This window comes from Leopardus geoffroyi, chromosome B1 (genome assembly GCF_018350155.1).
Source record: "Leopardus geoffroyi isolate Oge1 chromosome B1, O.geoffroyi_Oge1_pat1.0, whole genome shotgun sequence".
Taxonomy (NCBI): Eukaryota; Metazoa; Chordata; class Mammalia; order Carnivora; family Felidae; genus Leopardus; species Leopardus geoffroyi.
The window spans coordinates 111,505,710-111,518,410 of NC_059327.1; the positions used below are offsets into that span (position 1 = coordinate 111,505,710).

The 12,701-nt window shown below is 33.3% G+C and overlaps 1 long non-coding RNA gene across 3 annotated transcripts in view; it reads left to right on the forward strand.

Moving 5' to 3' along the window:
- Positions 1-12,701, forward strand: part of LOC123593782 — a 634,051-nt gene that overhangs the window by 251,922 nt on the left and 369,428 nt on the right. For all 3 annotated transcript variants that reach the window (XR_006710500.1, XR_006710502.1, XR_006710501.1), the window contains exon 4: positions 2,390-2,497. This is a non-coding gene — a long non-coding RNA (uncharacterized LOC123593782). The remainder of the gene's footprint in view (positions 1-2,389; positions 2,498-12,701) is intronic.

Here is a 12,701-nt window from a genome sequence, read left to right on the forward strand (position 1 = left end):
TCATGACATGAGCCAAAATCAAGACTCTGATGCTTAACTGACTGAGCCACCCAGTCACCCTGAAGGTATAGGTTCTTTTTTGCTCAGTTTTGTTTACAGAATCATCATGTAGTAGTTTATGAAATCATATAGGATAGGTCTGTAGAATATCTTTTTAAGGAAAAAAAAAAAAACATAAAAGCCCCATAGTTCCAGAATTGTGAAGGCACAAAGAAGCTTTTAAATTTAGCATTACAAAAAAATAGACTTAGGGAACTCATTGGGGAAGAAAAAAAATAGAGAGGTAGATAAAAGAAAAATAAGACAAGTAGCCCTGAGTCCAATAAATTTTGTTCCTTTTTTGTCTTTGTAATATGCATTTAGAAAAGCATCTGACGACTGAGTGAGAATAACATGCTCTTTTCAACATTAATACTTTCTAGAATATTAACATTATAAATTTTGCTGCCAACAGTTCAGAAATCCACAAAATTAAGCTTATATGAATCTCCTTGTTGAAGTGAAGCTACATAAATTATAGAAATAAAATTAATTTTGAATAAGTACTATTTTGGTAAAGCTGAGTTTATTCCATTTAGGTTGTTTTTTTCTGCTTAAGGAATGGCATCATGTGGAGATTATTAAAGTGAATTTATAAAGAATTATAAAAATATATATTCTATCACTAGTTCTAACTCTCAGCAATCTTTTACTCATTACCTGGAAATGTAACCTGTAAAGTTCAAAATGCCATCTTATACTGCTAGGTCTTATTGTGTTCTTCACCAAAGCTCATGATAATACATGACTGTGATCAAATTTGAGATGGAAACAAATGTCAGGTGGCGAGAGAGAGAAAGAAAAGGGAGGGAGGGAAGAGAGAAAGGGAGAATAAAGAAAAAATGAGATTAAAGGCCCTAATAATCAATAATCAATCAGGAGGCAATATCAGATCTGCAGGAGCATATCTGCCATCTTGAGAAAACTGGGGAGAGCTCTGTTTCCTTCCTAAGAAGAGATTTCTTAGGATCAGTTTCTTATTTTAGTGGGACATTATTTCTTTTTTATTTTTTATTCAAGTATAGTTAACATACAGTGTTTTTATGGTTTCAGGTGTACAATATAATGATGCAACAATTGTATACACTTCTCAGTACTTATCAACATAAGTGTACTCTTAATCCCCTTTATCTATTTCACCCATCCTCCCACCCACCTCCCCTCTGAAAACCATCAATTTGTTCTCTGTATTTGAGTCTGGCTTTTGTTCTGTTTTGTTTTCCTCTTTTTTTTCTTTGTTTATTTTTTTTGTTTCTTAAATTTCACATTGAGTAAAGTATGATATTTGCTTTTCTCTAATTTCACTTAGCATTATATCTTCTAAGTTGATCCACGTTGTTGCAAATGGTAACATTTCATTCTTTTTTATGGCTGAGTAATATTTCAGTGTGTGTGTATATGTGTGTATGTGTGTAAAATAAAACAACATATATACATACACATACATACACACACACATACCCATCTTCTTTATCCATTCATCTATTAATGGGCACTTGGGTTGCTTCCATATCTTGGCTATTGTAAATAATACTATGATAAAAATAGGAATGCATATATCTTTTCATATTGGTGTTTTGCTTTCTTTGGGTAAATATCCAGTAGTGGAATTACTGAATCATATGATAATTCTATTTTTTCATTTTTGAAGAAATTCTGTACTGTTTCCCACAGTGGCTGCACCAATTTACATTCCCATCAACAGTGCAAAGTGTTCCTTTTCCTCCACATCCTTACCCACACTTGTTATTTCTTATGTTTTTGATTTTAGCATCCTGACAGGTAAAAAGTGATATCTCTTTGTGGTTTTAATTTGTATTTCTAGGGAGACATTATTTATTTTTAAAGTATAAACTTAAGTAAATCTCAAGGTGACCTAGAACAATATGAGAAATAAGTTCTTTTTGTATTACATTCTGAAATGCTTGTTAGATTTTCTTTAGATTTCTTCTAATGCATGTTAATTTTCAGTTAAGTAATATAAGATTTTCATTGATAGAAATTACAATAATGGCTAAGTTTGCAATTATTCATGTGCTTGGAAACAACTGCAGCAATACTGATTTGTCTTGATCATCCTTAGTTCACACTTACTTACCCGAGTCTGAAAGACATCCTTTGATTCAATAATGTGGCTTGATTTAGAATAATTAATAATACTTCAAATCAATGAAGAATGTACAAAGGCTTTGACTTTCATGTGCCATTACTTTTTCTTCTGTTGTAGTCTGTGTTGAAAATGTGAAAATGAACTTCCTTGTGAATTTTCCAGGTTTCCAGATAAGGGACTATAGAATAACTTTTGTGAAAATAGTCGCAAAGCAACTTGTTTTGTAATTGTATTCCACAGCTTCCTATTTCTGGGATGGCCAAATGTATGAAGAATGGATTATTTAACACTTATAACACATTTTGAAAACCTAAATCACATTGTTGCAACTAGGCAACTGTTGAAAAAGTAAGTACCAGATTTATTAGCAGCTATTTTCACAAAGATTCCATTTAATAATGTTGGTGTACCCTCTGTAATTTATTTGATTAATAATATTTGATTTGAACCCAAATGATGACTTCTCACATATATGACAGAACTAATGAACTGTGAAAGAAGAACTGTTCAGATGGTCACCAATAACCACTGCTTTGTTAATCCTTTAAATAAACTGGAGCTCACAATGTGTCCCTTTGAAGTCATAAATAATGTATATTTTTCTTTTGACTTTTAATAAGCCAGTAGGGTTCATCTCACAGTCTCCAAACACATATATTTTATTATGGGCCTCTGCAGTTTACTTTAATTAGTGTGTCTGAGTGCTTTGGGAGACTTAGCCCTACTGAAAACAAACAGAGTCTTACCATCTATAAAACATTAGCTCCCTTTGGTTTATCCTGACACAGCGGGGGAGGCTCAGTGAGAAACACATGGTGTAAGTAAACACTCATAATTGCATTAGCATTCTCTGGTGGATTGGTAATTCAAGCTCTGTTCCATGATATTGTAAGAGCAGTTAGAACAGGTTTACCAATCTTGTGGTCTGCTGGGGATTTCATCAAATTCCATGTGAACAGAACTTTAAGTGACACATCTACTGGAAACAGAGTGTGAGAGAAGAAGGCTGCTGTAAAATGGAAGCTTAGTATAGGCAGTATAACTTTGTTTTGTTTCTGATGTAGCTGTGGGATTTTTCAGTTCTAGTTGCCATTTCTTTCCCCATGTTATTTAATATCAGTCAGTTTCAGTCTCTTCTTTGAATACAGCCACTCTATGGACTATGATTGTATAATAAGACAGCTGGTTGATGGATTAAAATCCTCAGCTTTCAAGTTATCTATTTTGATGTAATTATACTCAAATATACTTGCCAATAAAATAACTATTCTACTAAATGTTGATCGAATGCATATATTTTAAAATAATTAATTTGTAGTTAAATTTCTAAGTTTTATAGAGATATTTTGTATGGATAAGCCTAGTGTACATTATCACTCTTAGGCTTTTGAATTTAATATTCTAGCAATTACTTAGAATAATACATGACCAATATATACGAGAGGGTAACAGGAGTGAGAAGTATTCCCTAGTTGGATGAATCTGATTGACCTGGCTCTTTGAGTGATTTGACCAGTAGAAAATAGAATAACACGAGTGAAATATAACATTTGCCTTTCTCTGACTGACTTATTTCACTTAGCATTATATCTATTTTTATATAACTTTTCCATGCTTTATGTTTTTGCACTTGGATTTTCTTCACTTATATTTTTCTTTTGGCTAAGTTTGGTCATGTTGGTCAAAATAGGCAACTAACTTGCTTATGGTATCTGCTACGCACTTCAGGAAAAAAGAAATCATATCAAAATTTTGATTGAAGTCACTGATTATTGAGTACCATGTATATTCAGCCTGTACATGTGCTGTCCATTAAAAATATAATGCAAGAAATATAATTTTGCATTTTCTGGTGGCCATATTAACAAAAGCAAAAAGAAACAGGTGACAAAAATTTTACTTATATATTATTTAGCACAATATATCCAACACATTATCATTTCAACAGTAAACAATATAAAATGTCTCTGAAATCCAGTGTACATTTTACACTGAAAGGACATCTCATTTTGTGCTAGTTACGTTTTGAAATGCTTAGTAGCCACATGTGTCCAGGGGCTACCATATTGGACAGTACAGGTTGTACGTTTTCATACAGACGAAGTAAATAGATGGTTGAAAAAAAGAACTAGGTTGATTTTTTTAAGCCACAAAAATTCATATTCCTTATTATATATATATTGACTTAAACATTACTCTTTCTGTGACTGATTCCTGATCTTATTTTTAAATTGCAATTTTCCTACTTTATTCTAACCTCTTTTCTCAGATTCTGATTCTATTTCATTGTTTTCTCTCACTGGTTAGTATTTTGAAAACTATTTGGAAAATAGTATGCATTCTAAGGAATGTAATTTTTCACATTGATGTCTATCATAGCAAATTGTGTTATTACTGGTCTAAAATTTATTTACTTAACAAGTGATTGAAAGAGCTATGTGGAAAAGATTATCTTTCAAGTATCAAAAAGAGATTGTGTTTTTCAGTATTATACTGTTTTGGATTGTTTTTGTTGGCAAAGTCCTCAGTTTGGAAGTATTCATTGCCTGCTATTGAAACACTATGAAAGAGAAAATATTGGAGCTTTGAGATTTTTTAGCAGAGTAAATAGCAGAGTACTAGAAACTATTTGCCCCCCCCCTAATTTCCATGTTTTAGAAGTAAACTTACTTTCTATATAGAACATATTTTAAAAATTTGTTTCACATACTGTGCTCCATAGTTTTTATATAATTCTTGCTGCTTAAGAAAATTTCTTCAAAGCATCATTTTGTATTTAAGGGAAAAAAATTCCAAAATGGAATCTTACCAGTAGTCAATTAGTAGGCAAATGAAGAGAAAACTTACAAGTGTCTTATCCATAACTTGCTATATGTACACAGATATTTCCATCTGGCGCTGCCTATTCAATTGTAAGGCTATGCTGCTTATACCTATTTTATATGAGTTCAAATTACATAGCACTAATATTTTGATATTTTAAAGTATTAAGAGTGCTAAGATAAAAAAATCATGCAATATTTATGTCTTCAGATGATTAATTTAAAAATGAAAGTTACCCATAATACCTTTTAAAAATGTTTTAAAATTATATCATGGTTCAAGTTATATTATTTAATTTGCTGAGCCAATGTTTAGTCAAATGGATCTTTTCATTTATCAAGTTTGCTGTTCACATTTCCCTATGACTATCATTGATGCCACATTTTTAAATATCTGAGTGTTTTAAGTTCTTTTTTTAAAATTTGTTGATATAGTGTAAATTTAAATGCATATTTAAGGACTTCATGTATAACTGGACATCATATAATATGTATATTTTACATATTATATAGACTCTAAGCATGTAAATAAAATAAAAATATATCACTTATAAAGTAAAAGTATAGATTATATTTAACTTGCATCACAGGTAAGTTTAAACTATGTGTATTTTTCATTTCCGCTATTTATTTTGAAGATTGTTTTATATAAAATCTGACATGAGATTCATTAGGTATTTTATTATATCATTAGAAATATTTAGTTGACACATTCTCTAATTTTGTATTGACTCTTGGAAATCTTTTTTGAATTACCATATCCAAAAGTGTATTCATATATAATCTTAATAGTAGAATTCAATTTCCTAAAATCAAAAGGTAGATAATATAACTAATAGAATAAGGCAACTTTTCTTAAACATCTGAACTATTAAGATAGGACATATATATGGGATTGCTTAAATTAAAATTTTTAATATGAGGCACACTAAAAGATATGTCAGTATATATAACAGTTTTTAAAAGTTGTAACACAACTTTAGTTTTGAAAAGATATTTTTCAAATTAAGATTTAATTTGTAGAACAACCAACTTTACGTTTTCCCACAATTTATGTAGGCTCTTTGTTTATGTATGAATGGCTATTAAAATCTCATGTAGGAAATCAATCTGCCAAAACTTTCAAGATTTTATTTGATAACTAAATGAACAGTGCTAAATAATTCTTTGAATTATCTTTGTAAACTTGTCCCCAGTGTCTTCTTTAGGAGTAGAAACCAGATTTGCTTTGAAATCGCTCAAAGTTTGCCTGCTGCCAAAGCTGAGCTGCGGGATAAGCACACCCACTGGCTTAAGCAAGGTGCCTGACTGACTAGAATGGTTGGTGAGGAATCAAAAATATGCTTTAATCCAGTGTTCATTTTCGTATCACAAAAGGTGCTACAGAATGATTGCCATTCGCAAAAGAAAAAGGCAAGCACAATTAAAAGCCAGGTTTCTAATCCCCTTTGCCTGGGTTTAGAACCAGAGCCAAAAGAAATAGTGTTTTAACAGGTACATATGCCCTCGGGGGGAAGCACACCCCGACCACCTAGCTGGTGAGATGAAAAGATACCAGGATTCGGTTGTATCACTGGCCAATAAATTGTGCCCCAACTGCTGTGGCTGACAGAAAAACGTAGAAATTGTGGGTGGTCACAAAAGCTCTATTTTGTGACAGTGGGCAGACAAGCATTGTGGCCAATCAAATATTGTCTTTTTAGCCTGTAGCTTCTGTCTTAGCAGCCAAGCCATATATCATCAGTATGTGAGAAAAATCTTAGAGCGAGGGCCTGACACTTGTGTGGATAGCTATTTCCCAATGATTGAAGGGCAGTCTGAGCTGCTAACCGCTAATTAGCCTAATTGACACCAAATTGAAAGGGATGACTCAGCTGTTGGAGAAACACCACCTAATGGTAGTGTTGTGTCTCAGCTGCTTGAATGAGAAATGATTATTAATTGTACCCTGTGGAAAGAGAAACTGCTGCATTATATTAATATGGGGGAAGTAGAGGATTAAACTTCTTATTAATCTGACTGTAAGCTTGCCCCACCCTGCTGGTACTCTTGTCATCAGAAATAGCTGACACTAGTTGGGTAAAGTGGCTTAAGCTCTACTATTGCTCCACTGAGGATTTTGCAGAGAGGTTGAATTGCAAACCAACCAGTTTTCTGTCGGAGCACCAATACTGTTATTCTGTTGAGCACCAATACTATTAAAGTATATTTAACATTGAAGACTTAACCAACCAAAAAACTCAATAGGGGATGCTGAATAAGTGTTTGCCGCTGAAGAATACAAGTTTTTGTGGTTATTATTATTATTATTATTATTGGTGTTTATTTATTTTTGAAGGAGAGAGAGACAGAATGTCAGTGGGGGAGGCGCAGAGAGAGAGAGGGGGAGACACAGAATCTGAAGCAGGCTCCAGGCTCTGAGCTGTCAGCACAGGCGGCGCTCAGACTCACAAACCTCGAGATCATGACCCGAGCCGAAGTAGGTCGCTCAACCAACTGAGCCACCCAGGTGCCCCAGTATTATTTTTAAATACAGCAAACATTATTTCAAATTAATAAAGGGACTTTTATGTTTTCTACATATTAATTTCCAATTGTTGGATGTGACAGTTGATCAGTGTCTACTGAACAAAGGAAGGAAGGCATCTTGAGGTTACTACAAGTTATAGATTCATGTATCAGCGAACACTTGAAAAGTAAATTGACTTTAGTTACACTGGTCTTTTTAAATTGAGAAACTAATTTCTGGTACCAATATAAAGGAAAATTTTTGAAATACAACTATTATCTGGGAGGGCTGTAGTTTTCTCTTCTCTTGTAAATTGTTAAGGATTCCATTATTTCTTCATAAAGATGAAATGTTTTTCTGTTTGCAGTTGTAGTACTGGAAGGACCTCTACAGGCTATTTGGGGTTTGGGCGAACTGACAATAGTAAGAACAACAGAGGAACTGCTACCTTCTCTAACGTTTGAAACTTTTCATTCTGAAGGAAGTTATTGAATTAAAATAAGGCACAGTGATAAAAACAGATTTAACCAAGGCTTTTAAATTGTATTTGGGAAAGCTCATCGGGGAAGACAAAATTTGATCCTACTGTAACAACAGCTATAACCACAAAGTTCATAAAGATTTGATCTAGCAGTTGAGAAACAACATTACATTTTTTGGTCCCTAGTAAGATGCAGAGTTGAATGAAATTATATCAAATGTAGTCAGTTTCCAAGTTGGCAATGAGATGTGTTCTAAGTGAGCATTTTTCAAATAGGTTGGGCATCAAAGTGGATTTAGATTCCAGAAGAGTGATTTGATCTTACAATATCCATTCATTCATTCACTGATTTATTCATTGATTCAGTAAAATTTCTTTAGCATGTATTCAGGTATCATATAAAATCTCTGGGCTAAAGGTCAGATTAGCTAATGGACACCATTAACTTGTAAATGAAATCAGAATACTTCCAAAGACAGTGGTAGAAAATAATAATTATGCTGCTTACCAAATAAAAGAATGCAATTTTGAATCCTTTTTGTGCCTTTTTAATAAAACACATGAAATGATGAAATTTCTCCCTTCTCAAAAATATCCTTATTTTCCACAGCAGCCCAAGGAAGAACAAAGATATTTATCAAAACACATGAAAATATAAAGCTGGCTGTTGCCTAACTTCCCACTTGGAGCAAGTCTCCTGGTAGAGATGATCTCAGTGGTAACATGATTATAGTGTCAGTGAGGAGAAAAAAGGAAGGCGAAGTATTGGGAGGGTAGAAACTCATTTTAGAAAAAATATTTGTAGGGTGCAATCGGAGCCAGGTGCTTTCATTTATTACCATTTTTCAGATGCTCACCTGGCCTCCTGTGGTATAGACAGGTTATCCTTAGAAAATCTGGGCCAAGAAGTTTGGAGAAACAGTGACAGTACAGATGGCAATGATTTTGGACAATTTTAGGAATATAGTATTTTCCCTTACCTACAGTTTGACAACTGAATTCTTCCACTGCTAAATTCAGAAATGCTTCTACAGTATTTCTTCCCTCGATAGCCTTCATATTACATATACTGTAAAATAACTGAGGGTACATTATGCAGGTGCAGCTATATTATAGATATGCCTTCTAAGGCACTGTCCAAAAGATGGTATCACAAGATTGAGGAAGGGGATAAATAGTCATTTATTTATTCAATACACACATGTCCATCCCCTCTCTATGCCAGGCGCTTGAGTATGCACTTCCTATGTGGAACCATTCATGGTGACCCTACAGGTTAGGAGGTGTCAGGAGGCTCTGAAATCAGCACAACCTTGCATGTTGAGATGTAACTTAGGGAAGAGTTCTAGTTATTTACCTTCCTCTTGACTTTATTTGGGGTGCCAGGAAATAAAAGCAGTTACTTCTCTGGGCCTAAAAATCACCATGGAAGTTGTCTTTTCCTTTCCTCTTCATTTTTTTTCAGACCATGGTATTGTCAAGATGTGCAAAGTGGAGAGGGAGGATTTGAGTCTTTAAGCTCATGGGTTCAGGGAAAGAGGTTTAATATCAAAAGCTTAGCAGAGAATTAGACTTTGTTTTTCAGGGAAGAGAGAGATGTGACGGGAAAAGGGGAAGGAAGAGTGATGACTGGGGTGCCTTTAATTTTCCTGGTAACCATGCGCATAGCTATTTGGAATGACAAGTTGGGACGTCACTGAGTTTTTGAAGTTATATTTCCAAGATTGCCGTGAAGTGGTGTGGTGTGCTGAAGGTGGCTCGTAGAGGCTCTCAGGAGCTGGTTGTGTGCAACTCTTCCTAACTCTGAAGTCAGGGACCTCTTCAGTCTCTCGAAATTGGCTGTGGTAGAAATGTTTACTCCATGGAAACTGGCAAATGCTATAAATCAGGGCTGGGTTTCTCTCCACCCCAGAAAGCTGGTTGGTAACCATTTACTGGCACACCACTGGCTGTAAGAGATTTAGGATCTCAGTGACTCATTCAACCACACACAACCGCACGATGACTGCGAGTTCCAGCAATTAGCATTTAGCTACTGATACAGTATAAATCCAATCTGAATCACTCAAAGACACTGGGAAACCCAGCTACTGCAGTTGCCTCATCGACGATACATAACAAATAATATGACAATTGTTCATTCGTGTCACCCTCAGGTTTTAGGTATAAATAAAGACAAAACCACAAATAGTTTAGGACTTGTAACATGAGACAAAACACTTTCTTGTTCACAAGGCATCGATATCCAAGGAACTTGTTTCACGTTAAAGACTTGCTAAGATCTTAAAGGAGAGGAGTTTTTAAAACAAGAAATAAAAGAAAAAAAAGATCAGGAAAACGTATGCTGGAGTTGATAATGTGCTTTTGTGACACTGCAAATAGGAGTATTTCTGGTATTGTTTCTGAAAATTTACATTAGTTTATTTGAGTTTCTAATGGATAGGGATATTTATACTTTATTTTCCTTGATTCTTTTATTTTAAGATTTTCTGGTTTAGTGGTTCCCATCATTCTTACTATGTGATTGTTTTTACTTGGCAAGGTATTCTAATCTCATTTCGACAAAAATTGCCTAGAAGAATGTAGATTTGCTATACTTGTATACAGTTGTATACCTTGTATTGGAGCTAACAAAAATGTATTTATTTTGGATCAAAAAATATTTAGTCTTTCTGGCGTTGTGGCTTTCTTATAGTTTCTTGAGTTAGTTTAAAAATACTTGAACTGAAAGTTAGGGTATACATGTGTTTAATTACATATACATTATCTAATTGCATATATATTGCATAAACATAGAAAACAAAAAGGATATATATTAACATTTGGGGAATGGGTAGGGAGAGAGTGGGACAGTTATTTTTTAATGTATACATTTGTGTTTGAATTTTTACAATAAATGTATATTAATTGAGTACTTTCAAGTTTCGTTTTTGCAATGTTCTCCTCACTCAGCCCCCTAAATGCAGGGGGAAAAAATGCAATGAAAGGAATAAAGATAAGAGAATGTAGTATATAAATAATTTTGTGTGTTTTGCCTTTATTTGTCAAAAGAAACATACATGAGCATTTTTTATGCTTTCAAAAATCTGACTCATCTTTTTTCTGTTACTGTTTCTATTTTTATACAATACAAATAATCATTATATCTATTTCCCAAATGAGATTTCGGCAAAGGTTTTGTTTTGCTCTGCTAATGTTTTGATGTTTATATGGAAATTTTTATTAGTCCAGTTTTGAACTGGAACTTATTTTGTAGAAGGTTTCTTGCCCTGAAATCTTAATGACATAGGCTAATCTGCCTAATTGGAATAGTTTACATAGTCAAGAGTTTGTTTGTCATGTGGTTTGTAAAGCAAGGAAAAATAGAGCTGAGATATTTTTTTTCTAACTCCACTGGATTACTATGTTTTTTATGTTGATACAACTTGAATTGTGGTGGTAATATTTTTTTCATTATTATTAAAAAATTCAAGTAATTCGAGTGACAGTTGAACAAAACAATGGGGATACATTCAATAAAGGAGAGCCCTGAAGCTTACTATACTTTATGCACCTTTTAACAAGATGAAAGTAACATTTTAAAGTCTCATGCAGTCAGAAAAACAGTTGGAGGTGTGTCGTTACCACATCACCTCAGCTTTTTTCAGTCAAGAGCTATTTCAGATCTCTTTGCGGTATGTTTGGCAATACACTTAAAAGATTACTACTTAAGCTACTAATAACCTGGCTTCAAGCAATTGTCTGTCTGTCCATCCAGCTGCCTATTCTTTCTTCAGTTTTCAAAAACCCCAAAATGAACAGCATGAAACACAACAACAACACAAAAGGAAGAAACCATAATCCTGCTCTGAGTTTCTCCCCAGCTTTCAGACAGCCGTGATATTACTAGAAGGCTAATGTACTCTGGACTCATTTTTAAGCTTTTTCAGGGAGTAGAGTGCGATGGGGGTAGAAGACAGAAGGTGATGTGGAATGGAATAATTTTGAAATTTCCATGACCTCTTTTGTGTTTTAATCTCTCCCTTTCACTATTTTAATTTAGATTAGGAAAGACAAATCTCTTTAGAGTTTTGAAGTTTTGTTTTTGAGGGATTCACTTGATGGAACATTGCTCTCATGAGTCCAGCTAAAGACAAAACTAATTTGGGGTGTTTTAAGGACAGAGGCAATTTACAAAGTAATCTTGTTGTCTTTGACTCACTGCTAAGGTCCATATTTTATTTATCTCATATTTCTGGGGACTCATATATATAATATAGTTGACATTTACTTAAAAATAATTTGCTTTTAAAAAGAAGTGGAGCATTCATTTAAATTATAAAGCCAGAAAATACGAACAAGGAATAGGTTGTTCAATTCTGTCATATTTGAATTTTGTACACTTTCATAGGCAGTAAAAAATATTTTTCACTTTTCCTGTTAATACTAATATTAACAATTACTGAATAAATCAATGCCCTAGAATTCGTTCATGAATGGTAAAATATATTGATATTTAATAAAGTTTTCTCATGATTTTGTGGCATTTTAATTTTATTGCTCTGAAGTAACTGACTATACACTACATATCCTGTATATACAATCCTATATATATATATATATATATATATATATATATATATATGTGTGTGTGTGTGTGTATGTGTGTGTGTGTATGATATATACTATATATGTGTGCACACATATATATCTAGTGTTAATATACATTATTTCTTAACTATATTTTATTTTTATGTTTTT